This window comes from Rhipicephalus sanguineus, chromosome 6, assembly GCF_013339695.2.
Source record: "Rhipicephalus sanguineus isolate Rsan-2018 chromosome 6, BIME_Rsan_1.4, whole genome shotgun sequence".
Taxonomy (NCBI): domain Eukaryota; kingdom Metazoa; phylum Arthropoda; class Arachnida; order Ixodida; family Ixodidae; genus Rhipicephalus; species Rhipicephalus sanguineus.
In genome coordinates this window covers 24,570,512-24,591,257 of record NC_051181.1, presented here as the reverse complement: position 1 = coordinate 24,591,257, position 20,746 = coordinate 24,570,512, and the positions used below count along the sequence as shown (strand labels likewise).

General features: G+C 48.7%; 1 protein-coding gene across 5 annotated transcripts in view; it reads right to left on the bottom strand.

The window, feature by feature from the left end:
• The window catches only part of LOC119395653 (solute carrier family 41 member 3), a 488,970-nt gene that overhangs the window by 191,814 nt on the left and 276,410 nt on the right, over positions 1–20,746 (bottom strand). Inside the window, exon 1 of one of the 5 annotated variants that reach the window (XM_037662636.2) lies at positions 5,455–5,567. The exons of the other annotated variants lie outside the window; for them this stretch is intronic. The gene's annotated coding sequence lies outside the window, so the exon portion shown is untranslated. Of the gene's footprint in view, positions 1–5,454; positions 5,568–20,746 lie in introns of those variants that run through there. 5 annotated transcript variants of the gene reach the window in all.

Genomic DNA, 20,746 nt, shown 5'->3' with positions numbered 1-20,746 from the left:
GAAACGTGAGATATGCCCGCGATATCCACAATAACAACACGTTGGCCGGGACGAACGCCAAGGCGGGTAGTAGAGGGCGTTCGGTGCACCGGAAGATAGTGTAGTCAGGTGGGTAGATGGAGTTCAGGTGGCATCGACCGGAAGTGGACCGGCGGCGCAGCAGCAACCGATGCGTACGATGGTAGCGGCAACGTCGAATTTACGTAGTTGGGAGGCGCGGCAGCCACGTGCGCGTACGTCGGTGGGCGAGAAGCATCTGGCTGGACGTGCGTTGGACAGGTCAAGGATGTTAGTTCCTCCCTGATTATGTCTCGCAAAGCCGTCGCTGAAGGCTGTGAAGGGCACTGTGAAGGTGGCGAGAAGCCCATTGACCGCAGTTCTTCGCGTATGGTCTCCCTGATCATGTCGCGCAGGTCACGGTCCGCCGTAGGACGGTGTTCGACAGTGCCCGGTTGTAGGCGGACGGAGTAAGTTCATCGAGGCGCTGACACGTTGTGACGACGTCAGCGACAGTAGACGGATTCTGAACAGCGAGGGCATTGAAGGCAACAGGCCCTATACCCTTCACAATGTGGCGTAGTCTGTCTGACTCCGTCATCGATGAGTTGACTCGCCAGCAGAGCGCAAGAACATCCTCGATGTATGACGTGTATGACTCGCCGGGATGTTGTGTGCGAGCATCGAGGGTCCTCTTCGCGAGAGCGGATCGAACGGCAGGTGTGCCGAAAACTTGGCGAAGCTGCTGCTTGAAGCCAGGCCAGTCGGTGAAATCAATCTCATGGTTGAAGAACCACATATTCTTAACACCCGTGAGATAAAGCGAGACGTGACGGAGCTTGTGAGGATCGTTCCACAGATTTGTAGAGCTTACTCGTTCATAATTGTCGATCCAGTCCCCCACATCGCCACGGAGACCGGTGAAGATCGGGGGGGGGGGTCACGCTGGAGGTTGTTGATGGCGTAGAGAGGTGAGGCTTGCGGCGCCGGGATGGGAGCGGCGTGGGCGTCGGCTGGCTGGTTCTGTGCCATGCTGGGGGACAGTGGGTGCAAGCGGAGGCCCGAACGGAGCTCCAGCGAGTAGACGGGGCGAGGAGAAGACCGAGGATCGTAAATTCACCTCCACCACGTATGACTTCTCAGTCGGAACGACGTTTATTTGGTCGATGATGGAAGACAAACGCGTGATGATGATCAGAATAACGCAGAGATGAGGAAGAAGTGCATAATAGATGCCTACAATACCTTAACGCCGGCCGAGATCACGGAGCAGAGGGTGGAGCAGCAGAAGGCTCGACGGGCCGAAGCACAACGTAAACGTCAGCGAGCGGACCCCGAGCTCCGTGCTAGGGAAGCCCAGCGCAAACGGCAACATCGGCGGGAAACTGCTACGGATGAAACGCGGGCTCGACATGCGGAAACGCTGCTTCGCATCGCCTCATGGTCCCCTTTAGCGGGAGATGGTGTAATTTTTTTCGATAGGGATGGATGCTATGAGCGAGGCTTCGGCTAAAGCCGCCACCTCGCGGTGAATTAAAGCGTTGACGACATTACACTTCTCCCATTGGAAATGCGCCGAATGGGATGGTCGTAGCAACGGCGCGTTGCAGGAGCTAATAGCGGAGGCAACGAAGTTAATATATTTTTAACACGAAAGTGTTTTATGCCGGGGTCCACCAAGTATATCCGTCACGGATATGACGTTAATAAAATGGACGCCAACGGGTGAGAAAGAAAAAACCAAGAAAAAGATACCCCGCTGGGAATCGAACCCACGACGTCGCGGCCGCGACGGCAAGCGCCCGACGCGCTACCGACTAAGCTAACTCGAGAGATGCTAGACGCGGCGCGAACGCGCCTTATATCTTTCACACATTCTCTTTCGCGACGGGCGGAGCGGGGCGGTGGCGCCGTCTGTGAGAGGTGAAAAGAAGTAATGCTTCACGATCGACACTTACTAGCGCTTACTCCGAGATTGCACGTGATATCGGAGGTCATGGTTAAAACGTCTCGATACCAGAGAGCTAGACTGGCCGCGCTGGCGTCGCCGAGGCACCCTAGACGCAGTTACTTTCTTTGCGTTTGGCTTCGTGTTACCGTGCGTTGGCTCATCGGAGTGGTGCAGCTTCCACGTTCACCAACGGGATTTCTCCGCCGCCGACTGCTTCAATTGCGAGAGTACCGACTAACAAAACTGCTGCAATATGCGTTGCAGAAAGGACGCGATTTCGACGGGCGAATGTCGTGCCTTGGTGGAGCGAGAGCAGCGCCTGCGAAACAGGCCAGCGGGACGCACGCGTTTGCGGCTCAGGCTACGAACCTCTACCTCCCGTGTTGCTGAAGCGCAGTGTATGTTATGTATGCATGAGCACAGGCGTCGGCTACCCATTACTATAAAGCGCACACCGTGCCGTTTCTCTCCTTAATTGACGACGCTCTGAAGTAGTGCATACCGGGTACCAGTGTTGATTATGAGCTTGTTGATATCATCCTTACGCGGGATTCACGATTCGCTGTGTCCAAATATATGTTCACACCGTCAGCTACCCCAACGGTTTAATCATGATCATGGGCGTTAGTCGTCGCGATAGAGACATGCTGTCAACATGGGTGCATCCACGTCAAACGGTGCTATAGCTGCCAAACACGAATAGACATTGTACAAGCTCTCATATATCACTACACAATAAGCACTACTTCTGTGAAGACACCTTTCACTTTCGTGTTTTACCGATTCCTATGACGGAGGGATCAGCCATGTTTTTTTTTTCGACCCTGGTGGCACATATGTCATCCCCCCTTTATAAAGGGGACGCTCATAGCACCCATCCATCCATCGAAAAGCACTGTCAGAAGCAAGTGTGAAATATAAAAGGCGCGTTCATGTAGCTTCCGCTATGTGTTTGGCCTTAGCTCGGTGGGCTCAACGCCCAGAGCCATTGTCACGGACCGAGAGGTCGTGGGTTCGACTTCTGTCAACGGAACTTTTTCCCATTGTTTCTTTTCTTTGGCATCTCATGGCGTTCATTTTGCTGGCGGAAATACGTCATGGAAATCTTGGTGGACCCCGGCATGAAACACTTGCATGTTAAAAAAACAGCGTCAAATGACACAGCGTCGATCACAGATACAGAAGCATGCACAAAACCTTTGCAAAGTGTTGCAACACGCAGACTGTGCGCTCGCGCTGCAAAACGATACACCGGTAGCTAGCTATATATAGGTACTGTATCTTGAGCTGCCATGCAGTGCCTGTGGGACAATTGTGTTCTGCGTCAATGAACATTAACGCGGCCAATTTTTATGTATACGCGGCCCATTTTTTTATGTATGTTAATAACTTTTGTACTTACAGAGCTTACAGTCGCGGTATTGTTCTATAAGGGCGGTGTGTTCAAAACGTATATTTCGACTTTTTGTTATGTGAACCCTGTGTAGAGAGAGTGGCATTGCTGTTTTTATGATTTTTTTCTTTTGTTACATTTTTCGTTGTTTTGATAATGTGTTGATAATATTAGAAATTAATCTGTTGTTTCAAAGTAATACTGTTGGAAAGCTCAATTCTTCCGCTCTCGTTTGATATTCTACACTTTAGTATCGATAAATTAGTGCGGCAGGGAAAAAAAAATATTTCCTAGCCTACCGCAAAACAACCGATTTTTGCGTGGTCACGAAAGTGTTAACGCTCTCGCGTGAAAAGGTTTAACCATCATTGTTTTTATGAGGTCGTAAAACATGCATAGGCGACCGTGTACATAGATCGGCAAAAAATGTGGAACTCACTCAGATTCACTCACGAAATATATTATGTCCTTAGAGCTCACATGGACTCAGACTCAAGGAAATTTTTGGTCAACCGGACTCACTCGGACTCAGACTCACTGAAGTTTTTCTCAGCCGGACCCACATGGACTCAAACTCACCGAAATATTACTCATTCGGACTTACTCAGACTTAGACTCACGGCTCTCTGTGAGTCTTAGCGAGTCGACTCATGAGTCCGTTAGCGTAGAATTAGCTTTCTCGACCAAGGTGTCAATGCTCTAGCTCTATTTGGCGCCTTTTGTTCTCGTACCTTCAAATATGAGTGATAAGTGGTTGCATTTCAGTGAGGATATTTTTATTAAAAGAGGTGGCTCACACGAGAGATTTTTACGAAGAACTTCATGTGAAAGAGTTCGCGCGGTGGGGGGGGGGGGGGGGTCACGGCAGCTGCCTCCCTCCGTAACTCACGCCTCAATAAATATTGAGTTGGCGTATGAACACTAGTGCTTTGAAGTATGTGTAAGTCAGGGGCGTAGCCGGGGGGGGGGGTTGGGGGGTTCAACCCCCCCCCCCGAAATTTTTCAGTTTTGCTTGCGTGTATATACACGCGCACATACAAACGCACGCACGAACATACATAAAGTATGGTTGAACCCCCCCCCCCCCTCCCCGAAAAAAATTTCTGGCTACGCCCCTGGTGTAAGTCGATGAGAGTATAAACGTGAGCCCATATAAGGCTGATACTAATGCTGAAGTTGTGTACATAGAACCACAGGTCGGCAAAAAAGTGCGGAGCTCACTCAGACTCACTCAAGAAACATATTTTGCGCTTAGGGCTCACTCAGACTCAGACTCATCGACATTTTCCTCAACCGGACTCACTCGGACTCAGACTCACTGAACTTTTTTTCAACCGGACTCACTCGGACTCACACTCACCAAAATATTGCTTATGTGGACTCACTCAGACTCAGACTCACGGCTCGATCGGAGTCTGAGTGAGTTTGTCAACCTATGAGCGTATCATGGAAGCGCTGAAGTGCGAGGCTGTTTAGGAACAGCACTTGCCTACTTATTGCGGCCGCTACATGGACCGTCGAGGCGCACAAAACAACCCGCCGTAACAATGTCAGTGTATATATATATATCGAAAAACAGAATGGTTTCTTAACCGGCCTCCGTGAGAATAATATATATATATATATATATATATATATATATATATATATATATATATATATATATATATATATATATATACACTGAAATTCTTACGGCGGTAGCTCGTCATAATAAACACAGAGTGGAAAAGCAGCTCAATCGTGTATTTGCGTAGCGGGCTATCTGCTTTCTGGGCGGGTTGCCAGAAGTCGTAGAATGGCGGTGCCGTCACGAATGCAAATACGCAAGGCAGCGCCGATCCGGTGGGTTATACCTAACTCACCAGTAGTGGAACGTATTATTTTGCAGCGTGAGGAGACGACGACAAGTTCATAACCGTCGTGTTTTCTCAAGCTATCGAGAAATGGCAAGTAGTCCGCATTGACAACAAACTCATGCATTAAAATCGTTCAGACGAGTGGATTTTAGCCAGAGTTGAGCTCGTTATTTGCGAGCCGATTAATTACGAAAAGCTCCTATACGAACAAAACGCTTCGTGGAATGGGATAGCTGCGTGATTTTGTGCCTTACCTGAAAGTTAATTTCCGCTTGCGGATTCACGAGATCCGGTAGTGGCTCACTATCGGATGGAACGTGTGGAACACGCTACGCGCAGAGGCGTCAGTGTCTAACGCCAGCGCCATGAACGGAAAAGTGAAAAAACAATAGCAACACTCAGTCGCATTAACTAACTGCAGTAATATAGAAAGAAAGCGGCGGGGAGTCTGAGACACAGGAACCAGGGAACATTGGCCTAAGACAGGAACACCTTCAGCTGCCGAGAGAACTGAGGCGAGGAGGGATGCGTACGCATTATTCTCGGAGAAGTTTGCGTGTCGCCTGAAGAGCGGCTTATACATTTTCTGGCGAGATACAGCTGAGTACACGAGGGGAAAAAAGACAGAAAAGGAAGCGCTGTAAGAGCATTCAAGAGTGCCAAGCTTTCATTTTATCCGAAATAAACAAACTACATCTGCAAAGGGTGCACTCTCTATAAGCGCGACGGATCACTAGTGTTTTTTTTACATGGCTTGGAACATTTAAAGCAAGAAGCAGCACGTATATATTAATTATTTTCCACAGGGGCCATATGACCGCTAGACCTTCACGATGCGGAACGATGTATCGTCTTTGCCTGTCGTCTCTGACGTTGGTGTATGCGTGCTGGAGGCCTTTGTACGTCGCACGCTCCCAGTGCATCGGTAGTTCGACTACAGCTACATCCTTGATTTGATTTGTCTTATTAAAGTTCATAAGGCGTTGCTCCGAATAGCCTCGTGACGTACGTATACTGATTGACGTTGGCGGACAACATACGCGTGCGCTGCGTTTGGCTGCGCTCAGTATTTGAAGAAACTCTGACATTTACTCTAGAGCCATTGTGTTGTCAAGAGAGTCTCTGGAGTGCCCCTAGATGCTCTTCGAGTTGGAAAACATTACGGAAGGAATAAAGCGCCAACGAGGCTAACACAACAAGTGATGCCGTCAACTGATTATTTATTGAAAGAAACACGCAAATATATAAGCTCAAACTTGGCACCATTTTCCACCGTGTGAATGTCGACACGTAGTCGACATTCACATGGTGTACAAGGGCACAAAATATTATCGGGAAAACATTGGCTGCTTCTGAAAGCACCGGTGTCGGCTGCCTCCCAGACAGTGTTGTACGGAACGGCGTTCCGAGGACGACGTTCCAGGAACTAGTTCCTTTTTGGAGGAACGGAGGAACGCCACCGTTCCATTGAGGATCGGTGGAACTGTAACGGTAACTCGTTACGTTTGCGTAGGAACGGCAGAGGGAACGGCGTTCCTTCTGTAAACGTTCCTCGGCATTGAACAGGCGAACGCACGCAGCACATCATGAACAGGTCGGATGGCGACCGTGTGAGGCGGAAGAATCTAAACTCACCTCTCACTCAACTAAGGCGCCCGCCAGGGGCGCAGGGAAGCGCGCGATGCCGAGACCGACGAGGTGCGCGAGCAACAGCTTATTTTTTTTTCTTTTTGTCTGAGCCAGTCTCACAGCAGTCAAGGGCCGTTCTGGAATGTACACACACCTTGGAGAACGTTTACTTGGCATTCCACAATCATCGAACATCATTGAAAGGAACACCATCATAATCACTATCATCATAATCATCAACATCAGCCTGACTACGCCCACTGCAGGGCAAAGGCCTCCTCCATGTTGCGCCTGATGTGATCGGGGGTCTGCCCAGAGGACCGAAGCCAGCCAGAGTCCCGGGGAGATGTCGAGGAGAGGAGCCCGGAGCTGTTAACCAGTAATGTTTATTACATTATTTACAGGTAGCGTGTTGCTACATGATGGGGTTAGCATCATGGAAGCTCTCGGAGCTCGTGAGAGCTTGAGAGAACTTGTGAGAGCTCGTCGGGAGCGCATCGGCGCTCGCATTTTATGTCCTGGTCTTCCCAGGGTTCCCTGTAGGAAAAAGCAATGGAGGCCAGGACAGTCCAATGAAAATTTCCATCTTCACCTCCGCCCCCAAAAGGGGAAGGTGAAACGCCGCCTCCCTCCCAACCCACGAAAGGAGAAAGAGGCACGTCCAGTCCGTCCCATGGCGAGGGAGAAACACTGCCCACCGCGCACTACACGGCACAGCACGAAGACGTTGATTCTTACGTGGAAGTCAATTTCGTAGTCTGTTGCAATGATGGTTATGCGCGAGGCAGACCACGAATTGTGGAAACAGCGGCAACAAGGCGCCACGGAGAACGTGGGAAATGCATCCGCAGACGGTTCCCAGACGCTGGGTCCTTTGTCCGGGGCACCTTGACGACAAAGCAAGCCGCCTCGACGGCCAACAACTCTTCCTAATCTGTCAGTCGGTCAGGCGTGCCCAAAGGGTTTTACGAGGGGCGCAGACAACCTGAGAATATTAGACGAACGACCTTCGTGTTGTCGCCGCTCTTGGGGCATCTCCGGAACCGCTGACCCGGAAGAAATCAGGGTAGTCTTAGCCGCAACGTCTCATGCGTCAAAGCGGCGCCATGCCAGGCAGGCCGATCATAACACGCCAAACAACCCGGCTCTGTGCTTGCTGCTGCCACGTTCTACATGCAAACTTCTTAATCGCATCTGCTCACCTAACTTTCTGTCTTTGCGCGCATGCCTTCTCTTGGAATCCAGTTGTTACTCCTAATGACCAGTGGTTATCTTGCCTACGCGCTACGTGCCCCGCCCATGTTCATTTCTTCTTGATTTCGGCTAAGATGTCCTTAACACCCGTTTGTTCCCTGACACATTCTGCTCTCTTCTTGTCCCTTAAGGTTACACCTATCATTTTCCTGTCCATTGCTCGCTGCGTAGTCCTCGATTTTAACTGAACCCTCTTTGTAAGCCTCCAGTTTCTGCTCCGTATGTAAGTACCGGAAAGATGCAGCTCTTATCTACCTTCCTCTTGAGGCATAGTGGTAAACAGCCATTCGATTTAAGAATGCTTGCCGAAAGTGCTCCACCCCATTCTTATCATTCTAGTTACTTGATTTTCATGGTTCGGCTCCACGGTCACTACCTGTCCTAAGAAGACGTATTCCTTAACAACTTCCAGTGCATCGCTACCTATTGCAAAGCGCCGTCCTCTTCCGAGACTGTTGTACAATACTTTAGCTTCCTGCATAATAATTTTTAGACCTTCTGTTCTGCTTTTCTTGTCCAAATTAGCAATCATAAGTAGCACTTCGTCCTTTGAGTTACTAATACAGACATCGAGATGCAACTCTTTCTCAGTGCGAACAAGGGACTTGACTAAGTTGCGATCATATGCATCCTGGACATTATTTTCTACTCACACTGCGATATTGAAGCACCACTCAGTTAATGCCTACGTATTGTTCTTTTCAACGTGGTTTCCTGTGGAAGACACTTAATTATATTGATCCATGTGTAGAAATTTCTACTTGAATATCTGAAACGTAGTATTCTGACTGCGCATTTGAAGACTGACCTGAAAAGTCCCACATGTGTTGCACTTGTAATAGACGAGCACGAAAGTTGCGGTTAGACGTGTCTGTAGTATGGCTGGTGGTCTCTAAAATTAAATTCGTCTGGAGCGTTTCTTTAGAATCCTTTTATCTACATATAATAGTCTCTTGCCGGTGACGACAAATTCATAAAATATAACTAGGTTGATGTGAGCTTTAAATTGCTCACTTTATTTCCCCTCAGGATTACACGGCACTATATTTCGATTAATTTTTCAAATGTAACGTTAGTGTAACGACACGTTCCAATTTTCAAAATGTAACTGGAACGAGTTCCTTTCGCATTGAAGGAACTTGTAACGGGAACTCGTTCCAAGATTGGGAAGGAACGAGGAACGAGCTTTCGTTCCTGTTTTAAAGGAACGTGTACAACACTGCTCCCAGATGACGCAAGCATGCCTCGTCCGTCCGCAGTCTCCCATGAAGCGCGCAGTTTCTGTGTCTACGCGCTTGCTCTGAATTTTTCTCGCGATAGCATTTATACGACACTCCCAACGCCTTTTTGCCGTCGTCGTCGGCGCCGCCGAATGGCTCCGTGTAAAGGCCACTCATAGCATCGTTCCAGGCGTCCTTTATTCCGTGTACGAGCGCAAGCGTGCGAGGGCAGCCGACGCGCCAGCTGTGTTTTGTCACGCGAGAGGCCCATGGTGTGGAGGGGTGACCTGGAGGAGGGGAGGGGGGAGTACGTGGCTGCCGCGACAACTTCGTACTTCGGCGGGCCGGGCCCGGTGGCGTGCACTTGATCTCCACCGGGATCAACAGACGGCTCATACCTTTGTACGCGCTATTCTATACGCTCGTTTTGCTATGAAGTGATATAAAGCAGGAACGAATGAAGGTTGCAGGTGTGGTCCCTGCGGGCGGCAAGCTGTCTTTTCGTCCACTTTACTTTCTTCGCATCTACATCGCAGTTTCGACAATACACTTAAAGCAGTACAATTAACGACCTCTATACCTTCCTAGGCTTCATCATCTGCTGGTTTTCATTAATAAGGTTGTGTCAGACGGCAGCAAGGTGGCTTCGCTCGATGCAGGGGCCGCGTTTCCGTACGCCGGCGTTCTGTTGACTTTTGCCAGGTTAGATGCTAAAGGCTTTAGCTGCTAGCCTCGCTTCACATTACATTCCAATTTGTTGCTACCGCATTCACTGCCTCATCCTTGCGGCAAAACTTTTTGTTGAATTCCGCGCTTTATTAGCTTGGTTTAAAATGGTAATGCCTTATGATAATACCATTCGTGACAGGGGCGTAGCCAAGGGGGGGGGGGATTCAAACCCCCTCCCGAAAATTTTCAATTTTGCTTGCGTATATATACACGTACACATACAAACGCACGGACGAACATACATAAAGTATGGTTGACCCCCCCCCCCCCACACACACACACACCCCGGAAAAAATTTCTAGCTACGCCCCTGATTCCTGATGTACTCGTCAAGGTGTGGCTTGTCTCAGCATCACTGAGTGTTGGATTCATCGTGCGAGAGACTGGGAGAGAGAAAGAAAGTGAGAGATTTGAATGGATTTTAATACGTGGTGTTTTCTTCGCCTTCAGCTGCTACTCAAGAGCTGTTGATTCACAAGATGACATATTCATGCGTATCGCAAAATCCATGTATCTTTCCCTTCCATGCATTGCATCATACGTAAGTGACCCGTCCACGCCGCCGCAGCGCAGCATTCTCCCCATCCTTCTCCGTCATATCGCCGAAATCACCCGCACATCAACATTTGCTTAAGACCTGAACGCTTTATACTGTTCAATGAAAATATGTGGCCACTACTTAAAAGCGTTCACATTTGCAAACTACATCTTTCGTGAAAATTAGCTAATGTTGGCTGTTTAAGTAAATAAATAAAGGTTAACATGCGCAAGCATGCCAAGCAAGAGCGTAACTACAGCATCTATTTCAGCTGTAAGAAGCCTCCCGGAAGTATAGAATTCAAGAGCCTTCTGCAGGCGTACTATATAACTGGGGCTTCGTGTTTTCAGAGTTTATTTTTCTTGAAATTCGGAGAGTGTTCTCGTATATTTTTTTGGCGAAAACTCGGCTTTTATCGGAATTTATTTGCGCATATTCTTGATTCTCCGAAATTCCGAGTTTAGTTTTCTATTCTTCTCAGTACTACCAAATATGTGAAATGATATCTCAACACGAGAACATCCGAACACACGAAGCGCATTTTAGTTGTCTGGAAGTCTTCAACGCGCAAACACATATACACACATGCACAAATACGTGAATGCAAAACAACTACGTTTCCGCATATTACAACCTTAAAGCTTGTTGTAATAAAGGCCAGCAAACTTTACGAGCTTGCTGTCACTGATGGAAGCGCACCCCTTTCGACTGATAATTCTCAGCTTTGGAAACGCCCTTTCAACGTTTGCGCTAGAAACAGGGAGAGCCAGAAGACTCAGCGCGTAGCATTGGCCACTGAACAGTGTGAAGTATCCAAAACGACAGGGGTTCAACAACGTTACCATTTCATAGCTCTGAGAGTTCGCAAAATTACTCATGAGCTGGTTCATGTCGTTGGTTTCAAGAAACACTAATTTAAAAATCACCTTAAATTATTTCAGATTGTTGTGTTAAAATTACGCGCAGGTCGCGAGTAGTCTAGTTTATTCGAGAGCTTACGCAAGCACCAGCGTAATGATTGCCTCTCTGATGTATAAAGACGACGCCTTCCGCCGTTGATCAGATTACTGACTGCCGACGACTGTAATCGCCGCTACTAGTGTACTGTGTGCTTTTTTTGTGCTTTGACTTGCGTAGTTAGCCCAATAAAGAGTTTCGACTCTACCATTTGACTGCCGCCTTCTGCATCGTCGCTACCATGTGACAATAACAAGATGTGGTCTCGCGCTACCGGGGGCCCACATGCGTTGACGTTTCTAGCTCCATGCGTGACAAGCCATTTGTTAAATGTTCGATGAGTGTGGTCTACGAGATACTGTTGACATGAGGTAAAGTATATAGATGCCATACTAGCTCATGTATCAATGACCACATGTAATTTGATAGAGAACGAAACATCGTCATATTGACCGTTAAAATCGGAGTTTACCGGATATATCCGAATTGACAAGCATTTTACCGGCGTGTGTTTATCAAATTTTTCGGATTTATTCGAAAACATGGAGCCCTATATCTAACCAAAGGCTCTCACTAATAAGAGCCATAGTTCACAGGTGCGAAAGCCTGTGTACAATTTCCTCAGCAGTGAAAAATGAAGGAGCCGCTTTTAACGACCCACTCAAGAACGGGTCTTGTGTATCTTTGTGCACCTTTGTGTATATTTGTGTATCTTGTGTGTTGTGTATCTTGGTCTTGTGTATAATTGTGAATCTTATGCGTTGTGTACCCTTGAATGTTGCGTCTTTTCTTGCGCTCAGTAACTTTGTATCATTATGCACCAACTAGGCCCTGAAAAAGTCCTTTTAATGGGCTTTTCGTTGAGTCCGACTTTGAAACAACACAAGCACGTGAGCTGCTGCTGGCGACCGAACCCACCGGTGCGGCAGCATTTGTATTCCTTACGTCAAAGGTGTGAACGAGACTGCGACACGCATTCTGTGAAAGGCAGCAGTGCACGTTTCAAAAGCCCATTTCCATGCTTGGCCATTACCCCCAGGCTCCCCGCATCCGTCGTCAGCAACTGGCGAAACGTCATATCGGGAGTACAAGCCACCAGAGTAGTGCCGTACCTCGGTCGGTGCGCTCCCTCTCCGCACACGTCAGACAAGGGGAAAACGGCCGGGAGGAAGAACGGGCCGCGAAATGCGAGCACGGTGAGTCCGCACGAGCGGGGAGTTGCTCGCTGGATTTCGTGGTAAACGGACGTGTCGCCCGCGATGCCTTACGGACTAGTCCTCGTGCCTCTCGCCGTCGACGCCCCGTGACGGCAGCCTCGACCGCTATGCCGTGCGCCTCTCATCGGTGGGGCCTTCGCCGCCTCGTCACCGACGCGTATCGTGCCCTTAGCTGAATCGTGGCCCCGTCCCTAGTGATGCAAAACTATCGATGGGACTATCGATACTATCGATAGCTGAGTCACTATCAAACTATCGATGGTAAAAGATACTATCGATAGCGCTATCGATAGTAAGTACTATCGATAGCTTAAAATCAACAGCGCGAACTCATTGCAGAATAAACTTGGTTCCCCGCGCGCTTGGTACATATATAGTGGAGCCGGAGGAGCAGGCTGAAGGGCAACAAAGTTGACATGCTTGTGTTCTTCACCAGAGTGCTTCGCTGACACATGATCATAAAGTCAAACTATTCAGCTTCAGCGAAAAGGAAGCCGTTACATGGGGTGGAACTGCGCGGCTTCAGATGTATATTGCATTTTACGATTCAAAATAAAAAAAATATCAACAACTAAGTTTGTTAATTGTAAGATGTAACCGGTTGCTTTTAAGTTTGAATTTATTGTAGGACATATGCCGCCATTTTCACACTGCAAATAATTTCTGTCGCCAAAAAACTTGCCCATAAATTAAGCGAAGCTGATAGTAGGCTATCGCGATTATTTTGGCAATTTGGCCAGCCAGCTACAGCATCGTTATTCGCATCACTATGGATAGTTTGTCACGTGGTTGTGACGGTGAAGAATGCTGCAGCAAGACTGGGAAATACGAAGCTCTTTATTTGGTCGAACTTGCGCCCAGAAAATCAAAACTCAGAATACAAGCGATACACGCTGCGCACTGATAGTGACGAGAACAGTCGCCGGCCGTCGAGTAACCTGATGATCGGTGGGACGCGTCGTCTCTTATACATCAGTAATCGAACCTTCCAGCGTTATCGCTGGTGTTCGCGTAAGCTCTCGAATAAACTTAATAATAATAATATCTGGGGTTTAACGTCCCGAAACCACGATATGATTATGAGAGACGCCGTAGTGGAGGGCTCCGGAAATTTCGACCACCTGGGGTTCTTTAACGTGCGCCTAAATCTAAGTACACGGGCCTCAAACATTTTCGCCTCCATCGAAAATGCAGCCGCCGCGGCCGGGATTCGATCCCGCGACCTTCGGGTCAGCAGCCAAGCGCCATAACCACTAGACCACCGTGTCGGGGCTCTCGAATAAACTTGACTATTCGCGTTCAGTGCGTAATCTTAACATAATGATCTCAAACAACCGTGAAGCTTCTCAAACATTACGGCGCGGTCTGCGTCAGACGTTGCTGACAGTCTTTGTGTGTGAAACCCGAATACATAAAAAATCACAGCATATCCACGGAGTGAATGATGATGAGTGGGCGAAGCTGCGGAGGTTCATCGGTAAACCGTGAATCTTCCGTGAATTCTGCCCAGTACATCATCACCGACGTGAGATCGGGCGCGTTTATACTAAAGGTTCGATGAGTTATGACGACTTGCAGCTCACTTTAATTTTACATGTACGCTGTGAATTTTCATTGTTTAGAAAACCATTGCTTTAGAAAACACCTTGCGTCTTTCGTTAAGCAGCTGGCGTCTTTTTCGTTTTGCTTTAGAAACATCTGGCGTTCTTTCGTTTTGTTTTTACAAAACATCTGGCGTCTTTCGTTGGTTTATTTCATCAATCAACGGCGTTTTGAACAAAAGTTTTATTGTTTAATCACGCACAGGAGAAATCTCACCAGGCACTACCTTGGAGGTAAACAATGGCTGCTAATGGGAATGAGAGACAGAAGAAGTCGGCTTTTAGCTAACACTTACACTTCTACAGAGACAGAAGAATTCGGCTTTTAGTTAACGCGCACGCTGCGAATTTTTTATTGTTCAACAACGCACAGGAGAAATCTCCCATCGGCACCACCTTGGAGGTCAAAGGGTAAGACTTGTTACTCACTACTACGAGCACGACGAGGGACGAACGGGTGCCGCCTTAAGGAGCTTCGCCCCTAAAAAGCAATAAACACGCGTGGCAGTAATATCGCTGGAATATTAACGATGGTACTACCGATTGCACTATCGATAGTTTGTCGACAGTAGTACTATCGATAGTTTGTTTACACTATCGATAGTTTCAAAGAAACTATCGATGCTATCGATAGTCAATTTACCGATAGTTCTGCATCACTACCCGTCCGATCGAACTCCTGTGAGCAGCTCCCATCTTTCCTGTCTTCTCTTCGTCGCGCCTGCCGACCCCCCTATCACTTCCTTCTCTATTTCTTTCTACTTTTCTTTTATTCCCTCCTTACCCCCACCCCTACAAGGCGCTGAGCCGTGCTCCCGCAAGGGCTGCAGAAAATAGCGCTTTTTTCCTTTCCTTCAACCACACATTCATTCCGCACGAGCGGTCCGCATGTCCACGCTGATTGCGCGGAAGTGCTTGCAACCGTTGGCCGGAGCGGAGGTGCCCGATGTCGGCAACTCTCACCAGCAGCAGACGACACACATATGCTTTTGCCAATGTGGGTTCAATACCGCGCATTTTGGCAGAAACGAGGCTTTCGCAATCTAACATTCTGTTCTACGGTGGCACGAGTTGCATTGTTGAGGCGATCGGAGCACGAAACACTGCGCAGTGACCTGTGCCATTAAATCAATCACTGTGACCTGTGATTGATTTAGTTATTGCTGCAGCATCTCGTAGCATCAATCAGCACATCCTCACTCGTTTTCGCCCGGCGTGACATAGCGGCGTTTGAACATGTTTTCCCGACAGTATACGAAAACGCGGCGTTCATTCACATGAACAAGCGGAGCCTGTCGCGGCAAGAGCACTGACGACTAGATTGACGTAGGTACAGCTGCGTAGGTCAGAAAACAATTCCTGTTTATCACTGCGCGCGTGATCGAAGCAGGCGGGGAATTCGGCGATATATTTGCACTTTGCTGCTCGTATCATACGCGTGCCCGCCTTTGTGTGTCTGTGATGGGGAAGGGGAGGGTTGCCATAAAATCACTGCGCACTCCAGCTACCGGGCGCCGTTCGTGCCGTCGCACAATAAAACAAACAGAAAAAGCTCACTTGTACAAATTCCACGAATCACGATTTATTTCTAACATTGCAGAATGTACGAACAGCTGGTAATTAAGAGACGGTGCCGAAAGCAACTGGGGGCTGGGGAGAGTTTTCGGAAGGTGCATCCTACTTGGAATTTCGCAATGCTGTTCAACCATTTGTCATAATCGTCGCGGCTTACCTTGTAGACCTGCCTCTGTTCCCTCTGTTGTTTGCGGCACACCTTTTTGCCATATCCCTAAATTTAACGCTAAGAAAATTTACGAGAAGTTTTCATTGAGCCTGTCGGGGAACTCGCCCAACAATTCTGTCGACAGTCGGTGCTGGGGAAGGTGTCTTAAAACGACTCGTTCCAGTAAAATATTCTTATGAAGTATTTTGTAACTGCTGCTACACGTAGATGTCAGCATAATATCAACAACAATGTATCGGTGTCGTACATTACATTTATTCCAGTGCTTTTACTTTTACAAGCGCTGCCACAGCGTGGAAAGAAATATCTCGATTCATTCATTGATATGTTCACAAAAATGCACCCGCTATCCCTATATAAAAGGCATCAGGATAAGGAGCAATGCAAGATATCACTACACAGATATTGCCAATTCTGTACTTCTTCAAATGTAAAAAGCAGCTATCGGCCGCCATGAGGACATTCTGAACAGAGATCTGCTCAATACACCCGTGTTTTCTGTTGATACCTTCCACAAAGTGGATGAAATCTGCCTAAAGTGCTATAAAGAAAAGCGTCACAAATGGTGAAAAAATGGGGGACGCTTAGTTTTGTTTTGTAGCCTAAAGGAAAGTGGCTCATACCTACGAGAGGATTGGCCACACTGTCGATTAGTAAGGGAAATGTAAACTTCATGAAATATAAAAAAGGGAGAACCAAACGTGATGTAAATAGCTTCGCCTTTATGAGTTGAACGCGAGAGCGATGTCCGGCCTCATCGTCATCGCGCTCTGTTTCGCTTTCAATTATGTTCAGTCGCCCACACGCACACACACACACACAGACGGGCACACACACACACACACACACACACACACACACACACACACACACACACACACACACACACACACACACACACACACACACACGCACGCACACACACACACACACACACACACACACACACACACAGGTAAATGTTTCCGCCCTCTTCAACAGCACTTTTATGGCAACGGTGTAACCACTACGTGTGTGCAAGAGCATGAGCGCACTAGCGTGTGTGCCCTTTGTAATGGGTGGCATGCTTTAAACCAGCAGCACTTGAAAAGCAGCAACTTCACGCGCGTGATACTTTTTCGAAGTTGCGATTCAAACACTACGTGTTCGTAAGGAAATACGCGCAGTAATGTGTGTGCCTTTTGTAACGGGTGGCCGGCTTCAAAACGCCCACTCGTTATATAATTCACATGGTGTGACGCACGATGGCAATATACGCTTGTACCGCGTTTTACTGCGATATTACATATCTTACTGTGACGCCTGTACACAGGACGCGTATGTTAGTGAAGCATGAAAGTTGCTTTCGGTGCAGTTCCAAGCATTGGCGTGTCTCTGTGGGTAGGATTGCCAGTGAGTAGAACACCTGCTTGCCACGCCGACGGCCTGGGTTCAATTCCACGCCGGGTATACATAATTTCTCATTATTTCCATTCATGGCGATTATTTGGTCACGGTCAATGATTATTTTTCGCTCACAACCAATGACGCCGACACCGACACCAGAACTTCTGCGACACGGGCTCTTTAACGCTATCGCGTTAAATATTGTGGCTGTCATCCACACAGCAGCCCAGAGTGACTGTTTGGGTTCAGGTAAACTAATATATATCTGGGGTTTTACGTCCCAAAACCACGAGATGATTATGAGAGACGCCGTAGTGGAGGGCTCCGGAAATTTTGACCATCTGGTGTTCTTTAACGTGCACCTAAATCTAAGTACACGGGCCTCTACCATTTCGCCTTCATCGAAATGCGACCGCCGCGGCCGGGATCGAACCCGCGAACTTCGGGTCAGCAGCCGAGCACCGTAACCGCTATACCACTCTGGTAAACTAAACAGTCGCTCCGAAGTGTACGCGGCGTTGCAGAAGTGCTTGTTTCATCCCTATTGTGTGTTCCCTTTACTTAGTCCCGTTTTTGCGCTGTTTCCATGCAAGACTACTTATGGCCAATTCCAATGGCCAATTCCAATGGCCAACCAGCGGCAGATTCGGAGTGGCCGACGAACTCTGCGCCGGAGCACTCCCATCCGGCTGAGGGCAACCGAAAGAAATCTGCCAATGCGACACAGGTGCTCGCGCCAGAGCAAATGGCAGGGGGCGCTAGCGCACATTCGCTTCCGGAAGCGCCCAGCATTCCTCGCGTAAGCGCAAGTTGACTCTGCGATGCTCCACTCATTATTGCTTCCGCGCCACGACTCTGCCTTCACGGGCGCGCTTGTGCAAAGCGTTGCGTCGGTCACGTGGTGCGGCACGCGTGGGGCGTTTGTGACTGCCGGTGGAATCCGCCGATTTTCGCACAGTAGAGAGAGCTGCTCCGTGGAGTGGGTCTGACGGCGTTGCTGCTCCAGATCTGCGAATGAAACATACAGGGAGCACTCTCCATCTGACAATGGAACGGACTCGATCCGCATGGAGCAGAACTGCCACCGGAAGTGCTCCGACTCTACCATTCGAATTCACCATTAGTGGTCTTGCAGAGTTCCCAATTACTTTGCCAACAAGTGTATAAAAAGCTGACGTAAGCAGAGCCACCGGTTTCTGGCAAGATTTTATAGATTTATCAGCATCCTTATGGCGTAAAACCATAGAGACAGACTGTTCGAGTACTTGTGTGCTTTTCTATCTCGGCAGTTTTTGTAGCGTTAGCTACACTGGCCTAGCCGAGCCAGTTTCGCGTGGCTCCTCAGGAGCCGTGCTGCGCATGCGCGAGGATCAGTGATGTCACACAGCTGGAGCATCGAAGCCGGCGCGCGACTCGCTGGTGCCGGTCTGCGCTTTCCAGAGGAGTGACGTCGTAGCCGAGGTAGACGCACTGACGCCGGCGCGCGCAGCTATTCGCCTTCGCCGTGCAGTCGCCGTCTGACACTGCGCTGGAGCCGCTTGATAGCGCCTCTGACTGGCGTTTGCCATTGTGGTTTGCCATGAAGAAGGAGAGGGCAAATGCTGCTCAACGGCGCAGAAGAGCAGAGAAGCTTAACTCATCGGGTCCCGAAGTCGTTGCCTGGCAAAATAAATATACATGTGCCATATAATATGTATACCATGTGTGTGTCATTGGAGCAGCAGTAAGCATGATAATAAAGCTAATCCTAGACAGTCAGGAAAGCTAAGAACAATCAGCTGAACCTTTGCTAACGCTACGTTATCTTGGCATAGCCGAGCTAAGCCACTGCAACTTTTTGACTATAAACTTTAATTCACACCGCAGGAGGACTGAGCCAACCCAACCCTTACTTCCTGAGGCTTTCGTGAGGGTTAATAAGGCGGCAATAGTTGGTACGTCGTCATGCTTGTGATGCGCTACAGGTAGACACGGACCAGAAAAAACGAGAAACAACACAGGGTGATGGGCAACACAGGGTTTGCGCATCACTCTGTGTAGTTTCTCATTTTTAACACGAAAGTGTTTTATGCCGGGGTCCACCAAGTACATCCGTCACGGATATGACGTTGATAAAATGGACGCCAACGGGTGAGAAAGAAAAACCAAGAAAAAGATACCCAGCTGGGAATCAAACCCACGACGTTGCGGCCGCGACGGCAAGCGCCCGACGCACTACCGACTAAACTAACTCGGGAAATACTAGACGCGGCGCGAACGCGCCTTATATCTTTCACACATTCTCTTTCACGGCTGGCGGAGCGGGGCGGTGCCGCCGTCTGTGAGATGTGAAAAGAAATAATGAATCACGCTCGACACTTACTGGCGCTTACTCCGAGATTGCACGCGATATCGGAGGTCATGGTTAAAGCGTCTCGATACCAGAGCGGTAGACTGGCCGCGCTGGTGTCGCCGAGGCACCCTTGACGCAGTTACGTTCTTTGCCTTTGGCTTCGTGTTAGCGTGCGTCGGCTCATCGGAGTAGTGCAGCTCCCACGTGCACCAACAGGATTTCTCCGCCGCCGACTGTTTCAATTGCGAGAGCACCGACTAACAAAACTGCTGCAATATGCGTTGCAGAAAGGACGCGAGTTCGACGGGCGAATGTCGTGCCTTGGTGGAGCGAGAGCAGCGCCTGCGAGACAGAGGCCAGCGGGATGCACGCGTTTGCGGCTCAGGCTACGAACCTCTACCTCCCGTGTTGCTGAAGCACAGTGTGTGTTATGTATGCATGAGCACAGGCGTCGTCTACCCTTTGCTAGAAAGCGCACACCGTGCCGTTTCTCTCCTTAATTGACGACGCTTTGAAGAAGTGCATACCGGGTACCAATGTTGATTATGAGCTTGTTGATATCATCCTTACGCGGGATTCACGATTCGCTGTGTCCAAATATATGCTCACACCTTCAGCTACCGTGCGAAACGGTTTAATAATGATCATGGGCGTTAGTCGTCGCGACATAGACATGCTGTCAACATGGGTGCATCCACGTCAAACGGTGCTATAGCTGCCAAACACGAATAGACATTGTACAAGCTCTCGTATATCACTGCACAATAAGCAGTACTTCTGTGAAGACACGTGTCACTTTCGTGTTATACCGATTCCTATGACAGAGGGATCAGCCATGTTTCTTTTCTGGTCCGTGTCTACTGGCACAATAAGCAGTACTTCTGTGAAGACACGTGTCACTTTCGTGTTATACCGATTCCTATGACAGAGGGATCAGCC